The sequence below is a fragment of the Cryptomeria japonica genome, chromosome 1 (assembly GCF_030272615.1).
Source record: "Cryptomeria japonica chromosome 1, Sugi_1.0, whole genome shotgun sequence".
Lineage (NCBI taxonomy): Eukaryota > Viridiplantae > Streptophyta > Pinopsida > Cupressales > Cupressaceae > Cryptomeria > Cryptomeria japonica.
In genome coordinates, this window is record NC_081405.1 from 259,581,423 (window position 1) to 259,600,551 (window position 19,129).

A 19,129-nucleotide genomic window follows, 5' to 3' on the forward strand; every position below is an offset into this window, starting at 1 on the left:
GTGAATCAGTATCTAACTGGTTAAAAGAATATTTAACCTTGTTAAGTATTTTGCATTCTAAAATAGTGTATTGGTAAACAAGAATTAATGCAGTAAGTAGGAACAGTAAAGACAACATAGAAAACACACCATAACATAAGATGTTTAATGAGGAAACCTGGTGTGGGAAAAACCTTGGTGGGATTTGTGACCCATAATATTCACTCATTGTCCAATGAATGGATATTACTTACAAGAGGGGCCTGCACATGTAGGAAGGCCAACTGCCTAGAGCTCACTGCTCAATTACAAATAGAATTCTCACTTACTTACAAAATAGATTATGAGAATCCAATATAATGTACTGCTACAATTCAGCATCTGCTATGCCAGGTTCAGTACCGGTTTAAGCTCATACTATAACCATAAACCTTATACAAAATCTACCTTAATATTCGCTCATCACTTCTCTACATCCATACTACTTATGTAAATGATTTACAAGATCTCATACATATATGATTCTATTACAATATGCCATGTCGGCTTTATAAAATATATTTACAATTAAATACAATTAACAAAAGTTGTTCCTGTCAGCTAGGGTGTCGGTATACATTGTTGTTGTTGTCGGTGAAGTGTCTGTCGGTGATTTACCAGATGAATGTCGGTTGGCTTCCTATAGGTTGTCGATAGGTTGCCATCAATGACATCACCATCATTTCTCACTAGAGTGTAGAATGCCAACATTTTGAACATTTTGATTGGGGTTGTTCTGGCGGAAGACGTCGAGGCTTACATTCATGTGAATCAAGAAGAGTTCATTCATCATGGAAAAATGCTAGATCGATGGATTGATGGATAGTTGATCAATGTGGCTAGGTAAAATTGGAATTTGTTAACCTAGTTCATAAGAATTTGAACACATGAACAATTTTCCAAATTTTTGTCATGATGAAAAATGGGTCAAGTTAGCAATGAGGGGGTTTCATGACAGATTTCTCTAGTTAGAACAAACCCACATTATAACCAAGGATGTAATGAAGATTATCACAGGTCTGAGTGACTCCAGTGAAATTATCAGACTGAAGTTAGCCAAAAATAAGGTTGTTATGGAGTTAACTGGTGCTACTTTCGATAAACGTTCTCTAGAAATTGACAATGTCAGGAATCCGGCAGTTAAGTATCTTTCTCTGATGGTCAGAAATAAAATTCATTTCACAAATAGAGAGAAATTATATTTTTGCTACCGTAGCACACATGGCTTATGAGATGGCGAAGTTAAATAATAATTTTGACCTCTGTGAAATACTGCATCAGTAGTTCCTGGAGAATTTTGTTTAGTGCAGAGAGAAGAAACACTCATTCAAATTTGGAACCCTATCTCTATGTATCTTGTTCTACTTCATGGAAGCTTTACCCAATCGTGGTAGGGTTTTTTGGTCAATAGACAAACTGGTAGCCCATCGGATTATAGACAATCTCTGAGGATTTATTAATGAAAAGGTTAGAGAAGAAGAGTTTACGGATTTCTTTGCCATTTTTTAGATGAACATACAGAATAGAGATAGAATTCTGAAGGAAGTTGTAGCCAAGTACAAAAAGGACATCACATTTGTGATTACGATTGATAAATGCTACATGGAATTCATTGTGCCTAGAAAAGTCTGGGTTCCTCCATTTGGATATGAAGTACCTTCTGATACACTCGAAGGCATAGCTAAAGTTCTCTTGGAAAGCCTAGTATATGAATCCTAAGAACGTTTTGGGACTGCTGATGAAAAATCGTTGTAGGTCTAGATGGAACTCACAAAGAAGGACCATGAAAAGTCAATGAAAAAGGTCATTCAAGAATCATTGAACAAAGCAAATTTGATTGAAGAAGAAATTTTGAAAGTTAGGCAATTCAGAAGGCTTGATACATCCGAAATAGCCAAGGTTTCTCGTGCAGAGCTTCTCTCGTCAAGCTCTTCGAAGAAGAACATTCAAATCACGAGGAAAAACATTGTCTTGGAGTTTGAGGAAGAAGAAGAAGTTGAGCATTACCAGATACATGTCTGGAAGTCCAAGTAATCACTTGATGCAAAAATTTTGTGTGAATCCCTTGCTCAAGGCAGAAGTCTAAGAGAGGTAGGTAATCTTTTTACTAAAGTCAATGTTGAATATCGAAATACCATAATTAAAGCTTTTATAATGTCTTGTGTAAAATATGAAGTTGCAATTGGTGAATATACTAACATTGTTCCAAAATAATTATATGAGGATTTGATGTGAGTTAGGAAGATCTCTATAAAAGAGGAACAAGCCATTAAATATCGTGTATTTGAAGTTGTCGGTTCTACCCTCTCTCCAAAAAATAAGGCCACCTTATTGGAAGTATGTAAAACTGATTTGAGAACCAAGAAGAATTTAGATGTGTAATGTCCCCACTTGAAATAGGATTTAATAATATATAATAATAATAATAAAATTAAAATACAAAAATAACATTTAAATTAAAATATAAAATTAAATATAATTAAAAATTAATTAAGTTAATGAATGGTCAAAAGACTTGGAAGGAAAAGTTGTGACTCCCTCAAACATGGGATATAAAAGGGAGAAGAGAACCTGATTTGAGAAGGGGATAATTTGAGAATCATAAATGCAGATCTTATTTAATAAGAAGTGCACATCTAATTGTGAAAGGTTGTGTCCCTTTCAAAGGGCAGAAATAATGAGTTGCACTCTTTCAAAGGGTGCTAATGGTGAAAAGGTGTGTCTCTTGCCAAAGGGCATACATGGAGAAAAGGTATGACCCCTCCCTCACATTGATAGATATAAAGGAAAGGAAACAAAGCATCCAGTGAGAACAATCATCGACCGGTTTAAATCAAAACATTTATTAAGTTATAGTCAGTAACATAGCTAGTAATCTGATATGTGATCATAATTATACAGTAAATATAGTGGATACTATAGTCTGATACATGAACATAATCAGATATAATAATAATATAAATGTGATGGGAATTTATTCTATAATGATGATAACTTGAAATATAATATGATGAATTTAACTTATAAATTTTATAATGAATATGATTTAATGTTGTCACAAAATCTCATATAACACGATAATATGGATAATATAAGGATTGATAATGCTAAACTAAGGGAACTTGTAACCTTTACAAGACTTTTATAAAATCATATCAATTGAAAAATCATTTCTTAATGTATGTGGGACCCTCCATTAGGTACACCACTTCATAGTAGATGCCTAACCCCTACCACATGGAGCCAAGAGTGATGAAGCATCTGCTCTTGGGCTTAAGAGAGGAGGTGGTTTTGATGAGGGGGAATGGTGATAGGACACTTCATTGGGTACACCACTCCATGATGGATGCTTAACACCTACCACATGGAGCCAAGAGGGATGTAGCATCTACTCTTGGGCCTAGGGTGGAGGGTCTCTTGGACACCCTATCTGACTAGCCTACCCTAATGCACTAAGAATCGGATAATAAAGAATGACAACTAACCTATAATCTGATTTTATCTAACAAATATAATACTAATGAAAAATAGTATACAAAGGTACTCCCATAAACTTAATTACCTATTTTATATTTAGGCAAATATAGGTTAATTCAAAGTATAACTAAATAGGGGACATTATAGTGGTATTAGAGCATGATTCTGCCAGCTTGTAGGGTAAAGATAAATCAATGAATGCATTTTAATCAATGAGAAGGAATCTAACAATATGTGTATTTGCATGTATGCTTCGTGTTTGCATATATCCATGTGTATGATGTGTGTTTGGTTCACACTTGGTGTGTTTCTAGCATGTCTACTCCATGAATATCTATGATTACTAAACATATTCCTACCATCATAAGATTTCTATTTTTGGCAGATCTATAATATGGGAATAACTAGAGTGAACCAAACAAGATATGACATTGCTTAAGGACAAGCAATTTTGAGAAGGGCAGATTGTATTGTCCCCACTTGAAATAGGATTTAATAATATATAATAATAATAATAATAAAATTAAAATACAAAAATAGAATTAAAATTGAAATATAAAATTAAACATAATTAAAATTTAATTAAGTTAATGAATGGTCAAAATACATGGAAGGAAAAGTTGTGACACCCTCAAACATGGGATATAAAAGGGAGAAGCGAACCTCATTTGAGAAGGGGATAATTTGGGAATAAAAAATGCAGATCTAATTGTGAAAGGTTGTGTCCCTTTCAAAGGGCATAAATAATGAGTTGTACTCTTTCAAAGGGTGCTAATGGTGAAAGGGTGTGTCTCTTACCAAAGGGCATACATGGAGAAAAGGTATGACCCCTCCCTCACATTGAGAGATATAAAGAAAAGGAATCAAAGAATCTAGTGAGAACAATCATGGATCAATTTAGATTAGAATTGTTAATAAGTTATAGGTATTAACATAGCAAATCATCTGATAAATGATCACAGTTGTACAGTAAATATGGTGGATGCTACAATCTGATACATGAACATAATCAGATATAATAAGAACATAAATGTGATGGGAATTAATTCTATAATGATGATAATTTGAAATATAATGTGATGAATTTAACTTGTAAAGTTGATAATGAATATGATTTAATATTGTCACAAAATCTGATATAACACAATAATATGGACAAATAAGGATTGATAACAATAATCTACGTGAACTTGTAACCCTGAAAAGACTATTATAAAATCATTGTTTAATGTATGTGGGACCCTCTCTTAGGTACGCTACTCCATAGTGGATGCTTAACCCCTTCCACATGGAGCCAAGAGGGATGAAGCATCTGCTCTTGGGCTTAAGAGAGGAGATGGTTGTGATAAGGGGGAACAGTGATAGGACACCTCACTGGGTATGCCACTCCATGATGGATGCTTAACACCTGCCACATGGAACCAAGAGGGATGTAGCATCTACTCTTGTTCCTAGGGTGGAGGGTCTCTTGGACACCCTATCTGGCTAACCTACCCTAATGCACTAAGAATTAGATAATAAAGAATGAAAACTAACCTATAATTTGATTTTATCTAAAAAATATAATACTAATGAAAAATAGTATACAAAGGTACTCCCATAAACTTAATTACCTATTTTAGATTTGGGAAAATATAGGTTAATTCAAAATATAACTAATTAGGGGAAATTACAAGATGATCTCATGCTTGGTGTACCCAATGCTAAAGAGAAGGTTCAGAAAGAAATTATGGATATGTTTATGTCTATTGCAAATAATCATGGTCTTTTCTCCTCTGATTCTGGTATCACAACTGGCATATTTGAGGATGTGCACATTATTGTTCCTGAAGACAAAGATGATCCCTCAAACAGTCTAGTTAATAATCCAATGGTTGTGAATGATGTGTCAGCTATGGAAATCCCTATGGACAATGTTATGTGTAGTAAGGATGTTCCCAAAACTTCTAAAGTCCCTCCGATCAACTCTGGGTCCGACAAGGGCAAAGAAATTGAAGGTTCCTTTGATAACCAAGTATCTGACAAGGATGAGAGGAACACTAAATGCAATGTACCATCAGAAGTAAAGGTAGATTTCCTGACAAAAGAGTCTAATGTACAAATATCCATAATTGGCTCCAATCCCGGTTCATCCAAAGATGTCTGGAAAAAGACATTTTCTACTCCTTTGATTCTCCCACCAGTTATATCTTCTATGCAATCAATTGAATTTTCTAATGTTGATCCAGTGCAAAAACTTGATATTGGAGAAGCATTTATTTCCTCTACCAAGCAAGATTTTTGTAAAGGTAATAAGATTGTTGAAGATCTTCTAGCAACACTCCATGCTACTATTCCAAAGTGTCAATTAGATTCGGATACTCCCAATATGAAAAAATGCAAAATATTCATCAATTCTTTAGGCAGTCGGGATAAGTCAATCAGAAAAAAGTATAAAAAAGGACAACCAGTGACAGAGAAAAGCTCTTGTAGTAAATCAAGTCCAAATGTGAATCATCATGTCATCATCTCTCACGGCTTATTTCTAAAGGTTAGTCTTATTTCGAGAATGGTGATATATTGTTTTCTTTTAGTCTTTAGTGGTTGGATACCACTCAAATCATTAAAGATGAGATGAATATCATTGAAGATGAGATCCGACAGGCATAGGTGAACTTCAAGCTATCTAAGGATTTATCTGGCTCTGGGAGGTCAAAAATTGAAGATCTACATGACAGATATTATGAGTTGTAGCAACAAAGAGACAATAGCATCATTCTCTTAGGAAAGCTAAGCGTTCTAAGAAACAAAAGCATCTCATTCATGAACAACGCTCTTTCTCATGCTTCTTAGCTATCCTACACTGATCTCGGTTCCATTCCTAAAGAAGAACAACTACATATGTCCCTATTGGCTCGAATAGAATTTCTGACATAAGCAATCTCTCATTGGGACTCACACAAGGACACTTGGACTGCTCACACCCAGAATATCAAGCAGTCCTTCGAAAGACAGTAGCTATTCCCATTAGGGAGAGTTCATATTTTTGATACTCTGCTTACCCTTTGTCATTGTTGTCAAAGGGGGAGCAGTAGGAGTATTATGAGTAGGAGTAATTGGACTAGCAGTTAGTTACTCTCTTTTATTTCATGCAAAGACTGTTGATACTACTCTTATTATTTCTTGTTATTGTTTTAGCAAACTCTGTATAACTTATATTGCCATCAATGACAAAAGGGGAGATTGTTGGCCTATTTTTCATTGTTGTCATTGATGTCATAAATGTGATATGTTATCTTGCATGTATGTCTGTGACCCAATCTAGAAATTTTGCTTCGTTTTCTTAACATGGATGCACATTTTGAGGTACGGTATTTTTGTGTTATCGGAAGCTTCTTCGATTTGGTCTTATCTGGATATGGTTGTTGCATACATTTCAAGATGTAATTAGATCCGGTCCCATTTGGATATGTTGAGATGTGTATTCCTCCATTTTGTAGCTGATAGTCGGTACTGCTCGAAGACACCCAAATTGTTGTATCATATGGTTAAGTTCAGTCTCATCCATTCTGGCTAAGCTGACTTGACAATCAAATGATGCAGATATATATTATCAAGGACAACATGTGCTAGATGTATGGTTGTTGAAAAATAACTATTTTTGATGAACTATATGCAAAATAATTGTATGCAAGTTTAGTATAACGAATTAATATGACAACTTATGTACTTCAAGGGAACTGTACTCTAAGCATATGTTAGATGCAATCACAATAGTTCAATTTTGTATATTTTATAATCTGGCTATAAGCCCTCCTTTGTATATTGGACAAGAGTCCAAACCGGCAGTGAGCCAAAATGTTTGTGAGCCACCCCTTTTTTGTATTGTGTAACCGATTGCATATTACACTTCCTAAGAGTATCATCTCTCTGTGGTTTTTCCCATATTGGGTTTTCCACGTACAAATATGGTGTTATGTGTTATGTCTCCATTTTGTTTACTAAATTTGAATTTGTTGGATATGGTTGGTCATTGTTTCTGCTAGGATATGTTGTTGTTATTGATGTCAACATATTCCTATGATCTATTCTGGTATGATTGGAAAGATTTTCTGATCGTGTTTTATAGTTTGGTTTTGTTGATCACTATTTTGCAGAGGTTGATATTTCCTTGGGTATATTTTGGTGTGATCAGATCTTGTACTGATACTTTGGGATATTATTTTGGTTGGTCTTGTGTATCTTCATTTCAAATGGATCATGATTTGGTGCTCCGCAAGTTATCTTTCTTTGTGATAGTTGGTGATTGATTGTGTTCTTGAGCTTTCGGATGTTGATCGATGAAGATTTGAAAAGAGGTGTTGGTGCAACTATTCTGGATGATTCTAATATGCTTGTTGGTGTTTCCTAGATGTGTCCTATTTTTTTTGGTAATCTGCATTGATCATTGTGCAAGTTTATGGTGGTTTTCATCAACTAGTATTGATTTGTGTGTTATGCAGTATTTTTGGTGGTGTAGTGTGTTGCGGTTGATCTTGGCATGATTTTTGGTGGAGTTGATCATTTGGGAATTTGAATTAGGACCATTTTATGCTATTTAAATCATTATATTGGTCTGATGGTCGATCTTTGTGTCACGTGATGTAATTTTGTAATTGAGGCTTGAGGGTTTAGCCGACCTTGTTATCAAGGTTGGTGAATTGTATATATAGGTAAATTAGTCATGTAGTTTTGGGGTCGATGTTGTGTCTGCTTTATCAGAGAGATATTTGTGTGCGAACAAGTGATTTATCATTCGATGTTGAGCTTGAGGTGAGATTGGTGTTGCAAAGAAGATAACCGTGCTTAACCAAAACTGTAATCAGGCATTTAGAGATGTTATTCTTTCAATTCACTTCTTCCAGATTGTAGTCTGAATCTTATTGTAAGTCAGTGAGACTTCCCCGAGGGTTGTAGTCTTCCAAGAAAATATGTTTTGAGTAGTGAGCTCTAGGCAGTGTGCCTGAATGCATGTGCATTCCCCATTGTAATATTTTCACATACTACTGCAGAGTATCATCTCACTGTGGGTAGGATCCCACCATGGTTTTTCCCTTAACCTGGTTTTCCACATCAAAATCTTGGTGTTTTGTGTTGTGTTGTTAATTTTATTATTTGTCTATTGTTGTAATTCAATAGACCTGTTATTGTGCCTAGAGTTTTATGTTTCGGTGAAGACTTATTCACCCACCCCCCTCTCAGTCTTCCTTCTTGGCTGCTGCTAACAAAATTATGTTATGTTATTGGTTAATTATAAGTTTAAATAAGTTTAGGGGAATACTGATTCAAACCTCCCCTCTCAATATTTTGGTTATTCAACAGGCTTATCTCTCCTCTTTAATGACAATCATTGCACTACTATTGTCAAACCATCATGGGCTTTATAAATTGTTCAACATCATTATTCTTGGTTTATCACCTTCTTCTTTGATTGTATATGCACCTAATTTTATTATGGCATCATCATCTTACATGGATAAGGAAACATGAGAAGATTTCAAAGACATCACCATACATCTTCATGCTTTGCCCTTCTAATTCCTATTTGAAATGGAAAGCAACATTACATCTCTACTTGGTTTTATTTCTTCTAAAAAATAGATATGTTTGTTGACATTGGATTATGTTTTGTCTTTAGGAAATTACCATTTTTGTAAGATATTATACATTATGGGGGTTAGTCAATTGTACCTTTGTAATTAATGTAGTCCCTAGAGCGTATTGATGAGTCATAGGTCATTTAATATGTGTTATGTTTGTTGTCTCATGTTAAAGAATTAATACATATGTCATGATCTTTTCTAATCCTATACCTCATCCTTTCTCATATAAGCAAGGCCTCTTTTACACTTTGTGTTATAGATCTTAATATCAAATAGGCCCTTTTCTTGCCATACTTCCTTGTGGAAGGATCTTTCATTTTGCAGATGATCATGTTAAATCTTTTAACTCCTACATAGTATCAGAGTATTTTGTAAAAACTTTAACAGTAACATATGTTTCATCCATCTCATTACTACTCATAAAAAATATTTCACTACCAAAAAACATACATTTGAGGGTACAATTTCATTATGTAGTCATTCCTCATTCTTTCAAAGGAGTGAAGGAATTCATAATTTTTTTGTACGTTAGTAAGTTTCAAGTCTCCTTACACTAAAATTAAACCAACATCATCAAATTCAAAGAGAAGATCAATGTAAAAATATATTATGTTTAAAATCAATTGGTGCTTTAGATATAGAAAAAAACCTATTATGCTAAATCCTTGATAGATCTTCCCTATTGTCTTTTTATATTTACCAATTCTTGTACAAGATCTATAGGGTCTACATTTGTTGTGAATTTATTATCAAAGGTAGCTACACTGTCCCTCTAAGAAATATAATAATGATTCAAAAAACTCTCAAGGCATCTCCTTGCCTTCCCATAAATAGAAATAACATATAATATCATACACATGCCCTCATCTTCAAAGTAGAGTTTTTTCATAGATTTTGAAAATGCATCAACATGTGTATTCCCTTCACAAAAATCACAACCATCAAACCTAAGAATATAGTTCAAGGATTTAGTCATCATGGTATACTTTTCATAGTTGATGCAAGAGAGGTGGATTTGTTTGTAGATGGTGCTAAGGAGAATGATGGGAGGCTACACAACTTCAATTTTTGAGGTAGAATGGTGAGCATAATATTATAACCTATACTCAAGTATTTTAATTTAGTTTTCAAGTTCTTTTTGCTACTTGGCAAGTCCATTGTGATCATGGGTGGATTATTTAATTATTTGAGATGAATGCACATAATGTGCTTGGGTATTTGAATAGTAGTGTGGAGAGACAACATCATAAGGAGCACAATCATCTTCTTCACTATATTATCAAGAGATTGAAACACAAGAGGGAGTAAAAGGAACAACTATTTTATTGTAACCATCATCATACCAAGAAGCAATGAATAATTTTTTTTAATATGTACTTGGGTATGAAAATATTTCTTTTCTAGTAAATAAAATTTGTACCAAAAAGAGGAGAGAGAGAGAGAGAGAGAGAGAGAGAGAGAGAGAGAGAGAGAGAGAGAGAGAGAGAGAGAGAGAGAGAGAGAGAGAGAGAGAGAGAGAGAGAGAGAGATTCATTTATCTTTGTTATTAGTTATTACAACATTTGATATGTCCTTGATGCATCAATAGTAGATAGATTGTAACATTAATTACCATCTCTTTAAAATGAGGAATAATTTGAGGAACACATGATCTCTAAGACAACATTTTATTTGGGTTTAATTAAATAAAAGGGTCTTCATTTTATTTAAAATCCATATTTTTGTCAATAATAGTGTCATTTTAGTTGTGTAGTTGTTGAGCTTCCAACTACACACAAACCAAAAATTATATTTATAAAATTTTCATCACCTAATTGTAGAGGTATACAAGATAAAAATCATGATTAGTTAATCCCCAACAATGACACTATTTTTTTGGTGCAAGTTGATGGACTACCAACACCACACATAGACAAACTAACAACAACAAATAGATCCAGGTTGTAGGCTGTTGTAGATAAGAGCCGTATTAACAATTTATTGGTGAAAACATCATTATGTTGGTGATAAAACATGTATCTCCTCAAATTCTAAAGAGTAACACCATAACCCAAGGCCAAGGGTATGCTAATAAAGGAAATGGGAAAAACTTAGATAGTATCATGAATGGATCAATTATTGTAAGTGGGTGAATTCACTTTCATATTTAGGATTTATAGAGGCAAGGGTGTGTTCCCTACGATAGTCATAACATGATAATTAGGGGGAAAAAAATAAAAAAAGTCAAGGGGCAGTTCAACAACCATACCCAAAATGCTATGAAGCCCAAGATTCATAATCGAGCTCAAGTAAATATTAGCTTCATATAGACATAAAGGACCTCATATAAGAAAATTTAACATACACACGTACAAAAATATATATAAAAGTTGTTGCAATGGTTGCCAGTGATGTCAAACTTGTTGTTCCGAATTGGTGTTGGTCTGGAATGTTTGTGGTGCAGAGATATCTTATTGTGTTGTTGTTGAAATTGTTCTATTGGTTATTTTGAAAATGTTCAGGTTCATAAAGTGTTTCTAATTTTGTTTGTTATTGTTATCTTCTTTGGATATAGTTTTGTTATCATGGATATGATAGTTTTATGGTTCAGAAGTATCATTGTGTTCTTCGAGTGTTGTCATTATTCTTTGTTCGTTGTAATATTCTATGTTAAACATACCCTTAGGTCCAGATATGTTTTGTGGAAGATTTTTTGATGTGTTATTGGGTCTCACCATATCATGTTGAGATCTGGATTAGAGTTATTTACATTGGAGGATATGTTTTGACCATTAATTGCTTTTATGGATGCGTAGCGTGTTGGTGTGCTAGTAGTTATGTTCCGGTGATTGTGGGTTGATGAATTGATCTTTGGAAGATATTTTTTGGTCCCCCATTTCTCTTGGAGTGGACCGACATATGTGTTTTTGGTCTAGAAGGTTTATTTTGGTTCAGACCAACTTGGTTCAAGCTTTGATGATCTATCATGTATAAAAGGATGAATGTGATTGAGTTGAGTGTATGAGATGAGGTATGGAGTGTAGATGTGTGATGTGAAGATATTCGGTGAGGTTCGACGAAGATAAAAGAAGAAGAGTTGTGTTCGAATGATATGCAAGTTGTGTTGAGACTATGACAGAGATATGAGACAAAGTGTTGACAATTGAGGTTTGAGTTGTGTGTGTTGATGTTGGTCGCTTAATACAAAGTTCAAGGACAACTTCATGATCTAGAGATCCTTCTTTTCAAATCATTTTTGTATCTTTCCTTGTTTCAATTAGCTTTAGTTTTGGAAGTCATCTTTTGTATCTTGCCCCAAGAGAAGTTAGCCTTGGTTTGCAATTCCAGAGCATTGAGCTATTTTCATTGTAATCTGATATACATAGTGGATATAGTTTGTGGGCAGGTGCTCACTGTGGTCTTTCCCTGTTTGGGTTTTCCATATAGAAAATCTTGGTTTTCATGTGTTGGATATGTGTTGTTGATTAATTGTTTATTTGTTGCATTAATTTTTGTTTTAGACCGATTCACCCCCCCCCCCCCCCCTTAGTCCTACCTTGGGTTCAACAAAATTGATATACTCCAACAACTTAATCCCCTTCATTGATCACACATGTAGATTATAGAAACATGCTTTCATGATACTCTTGTAGACACCTAAAAATGTCTCTTGACTAATATACTAATTCTTCTTCTTTATTAATTAAATAATTATTTAAGTAATCTAATTTTAATTCTTCTAAATTAATTCAATCATCACATTTCATCATAACTAATTATTCTATTTCTATCTTAATCATTTAATCATTCAATCATGCAACCTTCCTTCCTTTACAATTAAATAAATAATTTGTTATTTGTTATTTAATTAATTATGATTTATTTACTTTAATTAGATGGTATTTATTATTTAATTAAATTCAATTTCTATTTTCCCCTAATTAAATAATTTCTTTAATCTATTTAATAAGCTAACTATGTCTTCCAAATTAAATAAATTTCTCAAATTTATTTAAATTAATTTTTTCTCTCGGTTTAAAAATTCAAAATTCCCAAATTCTAGTTTTTTAGCTAATTTCATTTCATGTGCATATCATTTGATATTTTTGAAAATTAAATTTTAAATCAAATTCAAATTCAAATGCAATTTCATGCTAATTCTTATAACACATGCTAATTTCTAACTAACACTCACCCCTAAGTTCAACTGTCAATCACCTTTTCTGACTAATTAATTAATTTAGTTTACTTCCTCAATCACCTTTCTAACTTTCGATCAGCTTTTTGAACAAGTTCATTCATTCAACTCACTTCAGTTTAATTTTCAATCATTTTTCTCTCAATTAATCTCAACCATTGATCGATTTAGTCAGCATATCAATCTTAACCATTTAATTTTCCTTCCAATTTCTATAAATTCAGCATCAATCTCCCATTTTCAATAACCACAATCTTCAAATTCTCATTGTCTTAATGCAGGTTAGTGGCGTGACTCTAAGAGCCAGTATTCCGTAGGAAAAAGAAGAACAATGTAATTGACTTGAATGAGGGAGTTTTCATTTGATTAATTCATTGTTTTGCACACTTTCATTGATGCATTTTTTAATTTGTTAATTAGATAGGGCTTTCATGATTTCCCCTTTAAATTCTAATTGACTGGATTTTTTATGATTTCAGACATACAACACCTCTAATGATTTATTACTTTTAAGAAAATGTAAGATATGGTATGGTTTATAGCAATGGATCATGCAAGCATGGTGGAACTTCATTTAGTCCTACAACTAATTGCAAAGATGGTTATAAGGTATTTTTAATAGTCCTTCACCTATTAGACTAGTTCCTACTTCATTGGGAAATAAAGTCATAGCTAGCAAAGAGGATGAAGAAATACCCATAAATTAATAATGGAAAAAATATTGCACTTTCACACAAACTCAATTATCCTATATGTAACAAAAGAGACCATTATACAATCTTTTGTAATGAATATAATGCTACAACATTGGTCCGCATTTCATTACACCAGGCCAACAAATGTGGTAAGAGGGAACCAATAACTAGGTTCAAAACTTCCCCTGAAATATTATAGCCTACCATGTAGAGATTCGCTTACAAGTAGATACTTACTAGACTACCCCTTCCATTTATTGTCAAACACATTTCATCACTTGCAAAGTTGTTTGCTCATCATTTGATTCTCCTAACTACCCTAAGACACATATAACCAATAAATTGGTTTAATGAGCAACATTTGTTACATTTTTCAATCATAATTTATAGAATTCAATTATAATGCATACTTATAACCTATTGTGGGATTACAAGATTTTTTTATTGAAAAAAAAAAATGATCCACCAATAAACCTTTCTATAATAAATTCAGCCTTATATTCAGCATTAGATGATTTGATGTGGCTTGAACATCATTCAAACACTAAGAGGGTAGCCTAGAATTTGGTTATAAATTTGTAGTAATCATGATTTGTATGTATAGTGATAAGGCATCCATATCCATTTTAAATTTCTTTACATGACCTTACATGCAAATCTACGCCTTTGATAAGATCAATGTTATTTTGGTAGGATTCTAGAAAGTGTACACATCCATCACAAATTATTATAGTCATTAATGGAATATTAGTAGGGGAGGTAGGTAGTGTTGGAGGTATAAAATGTCTTATGAGACTAATGCTAGGAACTAGGAAAAAGCATGCCAAGATGCCAAGAAGGAATAGGAGGCAGGAGATGGGGTGGTATGTGATCTTGATGTATGATGGTACTAGGCAACCTGAAGTCTTGGGTGTGAATTAAAAGACATGGGATGAAAGAAGGGATCAATGAGACTACATGGTGAGGCACTTAAGAAAGAAAAGGTATAAAAACCTTAATTAGGATTATGAATTAGAGGAAATGTGGAAGCATGGGGTTTTAGGGAATAGGGGGAAAACATGCCAATATAGAGAATTTTGAAAACTTGAATAAGTATAGAAATAGACAAATAATATTAGGCAAATAATGGGAACACATGAGAAGGCAAAACACAACATCAAAAATATTTTGACAAATGAGACCCATTGAAAACTTCTCAAATCAGTTATAAGTAATGGGAAAAGCTAGGCCAAAGTGTGATATGGGCATCAAACTTACATAGATTTTCAATTGTTAATCCACTTTCTAATAGGTTTTCCATTGAGATGTATAAGTCAAGAGACACATAATCAAAATTCAAAGGTAAATCTCCTAAAATATCTAGGGTGAAATGCTAGAATTGTGATAAATATTAATATTTTGAAACATGATGTAGGTTTTGGAAGATTGATATAGGCAAGATATTTAATTCATATTATAGTTTAAATAACGTAGTGATGTTTACTTGGTAGAGCTTCAAGTATACATTGTTTTTATTATATATTGATTGATTCAAGTCCTTTATTATATAAATCCTCTTGAGAAGTGTTTTTTGAATATGAAAGATATAATGGAGGTGATGTGTTCTTTGGTGATTAATCAATAAATAAGATCATTGTTCATGGTAAATTCAAAGTGATCTTTATGAAAGGAAGTTAAGGTAATAGAACAATTTCTTGCATTAATCTTGAGAGGAGGGTAATGCAAAAACTTTTCAAATCTTTACAATAGTTACAAAAATCTAATAGAAACAAACATAAATAACATGCATACCACAACATAGTGATTTACATTGGGAAAATCATTTTAGGAGAAAATGTCACGCTTTAAAGCTCACCCAATACATTTTTCAAAAATCAACAACATATTATAATATACTTGTAGATCAAGCTTCTCATAGGAGTATCACCAATGAATATCTACATGCGGCTATATAGCTATCAGACTCTCATAATACATCACAATACCCAACCATAATACGATACCCTCATAAAATAGGGTTGGCAAGAAAATTACACAAAATAATCACTATTAGATCTATGACCTAGTGATAAATGGTCAATATTTACAATGATAAATTATACAAATAAAATGTTGCTTTCAAGAGCAATGCCTCATAACTGTCGTCGAGGCATGTAAACTCTCAGACCCCTTGCCAAGTGGGGTATCTCCCTAGACCTTAAAGCGGGTACCCCCCTTGTAACCCCTTGTGCCTGTTTATCAACAACGACCTTTTTATTATTGCAAGGTCGAGACACCATTTTCCTAACAATTTAAAGATAGGACATGAATCAAGTTACCATAGTGTGAATTAAAGTAGAAATTAGTTATGCAAATAGAGTTTTGATTGGATTTATGAAGAACAAAGTGAATATTGGCAAATTTTATTGGTACAAAAAAGCTATGGGTATTTTTGCCCCTAGTTGCCAATCTATATTTGTTTTGTTGGCCTCATTATGCAATGCATGTACAAGAAAAGGGGGATCATTTTGAAGGTGTGTTATACACTCTGAATAATAATTTAGTTCATTTTAAAAGATCTCTTATATGAATTGAGATGCCTCACTTGGAGAGAATCTAATGATTTATCTTGTAATAATAAATACATCAACACTTAACCATCATAAATAAGGGAATCGACAACATTATAATTTCATTGTTACAAGAACATTTATGATTTGAAAATAATGATAAATTTAAGAAAGCCCCTTGAAAAAAGATATAAAATCCTGAAAAATATTTCATTTTTTTTATAAAAAATATTTAATTATTGGCAAATCTTTCATTTTTTTTGAAAAAATATTTTTAGATCACTAGAATTTTGTAGATTATCTTCGTGAATCTTGAAAAAAGATAGGCAAATGCATTAATTACCATGTAAAATTATTCCTTTTCAACAAAAACAAAATTTTATCGAAAAGTAAGGGCCTAAAGGTGGTAGCGATTGACTAGTTTAATCCTTAAGGTGTAATGCTTGTGTATATACTTTCGTAATTTCTTAGTATTTTGAATCAAATGTTGAATATTTAAATAAGCGCTAAATTATTTTCACTGTTGTTTATTTTATTTACAATCTAACATTTATGGTTTTACTGTAGGCCTCATTGGCATTGTCTATGTAGGGGTATATTATGGCCCACATAGTTTAACTCCAACTATAAGATTATAAATTTATTTAGCAACCCAAATACAATATCAGGATCGATGGGCATTGAAGCTTTGTGGTTACATTTTTTTGGAATACAATCCCAACTATTAGATTATAACTAAAATTAATGGCGATGATAAAATTTATCGATATGACCCTAAAGTAACCAATAATTATATAATATTATTAGTGAACTAATTGTTGAACACACCTAGATGTTGAGAGGGGGAAGAATCAACATTAACTAAAACTAAGACATACGGTAACCATTTAGTCAAATCTTCTAAAGGAAAGAACATAAATAATGCATGCGCCACATAAAAAGACCACGATTTTTATGTGGAAAACTAAATGAGGGAAAAACCATAGTGAGAGTTAACTCATGCTCTATGAAACATATATTACAATATTTGATTTAGGGCTCACTACCCAAGGAAGCTCACTACTCTTGGAAAAGACTTGTAGAGTAAGATACATTGAAATAGGGACCTACTGAAGAGATTCACTATCTGGTAGCAATATTTATGATAATTACAATAAAAACATGAACATGAACTACCATAGAAGAAGCACCTCACATATGCTAATGTTGCAGTCCCTTTGTAACACAATTACTCAATCAATCTAACTTTGCACACTTCATACTCAGTTGATAGATCACCAATAAATTCCACACATCTTATATCCTTCACAAATTATCTATCATTTCTTATATATATCCTCTACAACACCTCAAAATCTCAATTAAGTCAACTCTAAAAAGACTTTACAAATGAAATGTGTGGTATTATAAGTTTGGCTTCAGAAAAATATAACATAAACTAAAACATCTTGCAAGTCAACCCAAGATATAGTTGAACCCCAACACAACTCAACACATCCTTCAAATCTAAAAAGATAAGTCAGGATCAACCACAAATGAATGAATCCAAATTCTTGGCCCAATTAGCATCAACATCACCAAAACTGGTAATTATTCATCTTCAAGACACCAAGGAGAAATCAAAATCATCATGTAAACCAAGATGAGAGAAATGAAAACTATCCACAATATTTATGCAACCATCTCTAGAATTCATTGATCATCAAATGCTAGCGCAAGTGGAGAAATCCATTGAAATGATATATATAGAGCAATTTGATCTAACCGTTACACTTCAACACTAAGATATAGCATTGTAGAGCACCAAATCATCTAAAAAACACATTTCTAAACCTTTATTCCCTACTAATCATATCCCTAAATCTACACCACACAATCTATCCATCTGAAAGAATGCAAAGCATTCTGGTAGACCTCTGAAATATAACACTTTGTCCTGGTGCACACTTGAGAATAGTCAACCACAACATTTGTTGTAGAATATATTATTGTAGATGCCTAAAAATGTCTCATTGATCTTACACTAATTATTTGTCTATTTAATTAATTCTTTAATTATTTGATTAAATTAAATATTTCTTCTGATTATCACATCCAACATTTCTAATTATCAAATTTCTATCATTTCATCATTTTAATTAGTTAACCATATCTCAATTATTAATTAAATATCAATTATTTAATTAATTGCGACATTTTCCTTAGTTAAATAATCTTTATTATTTAATTAATCCAATCTTCTAAGTTAAAATAATTTAGTTTAAACTATTTTAATTAATTAACTTATTCCCCCAATTCCCTAGATTATAATTTCAATTAATTTCATCCAATTTCATTTCATTTTCTCCCAAATTCGAATTTCAATTAATTTCATCTAATTCCAAATCATCAAATTCGCATTTCACCAAATCTGAATTTCAGTTAATTTCATGTGCATTTTAGTATTCAAATGACCAAATTCAAATCCAAATGGAAAATAAAAATCAAATTCAATTTCAAATTCCTACAACACATGCTAAATCAAAACTGATTGATCAAATCAGTTGTCTAATCAATTAACTCGTCAATCATCTTTTCATGACTAATCCATCA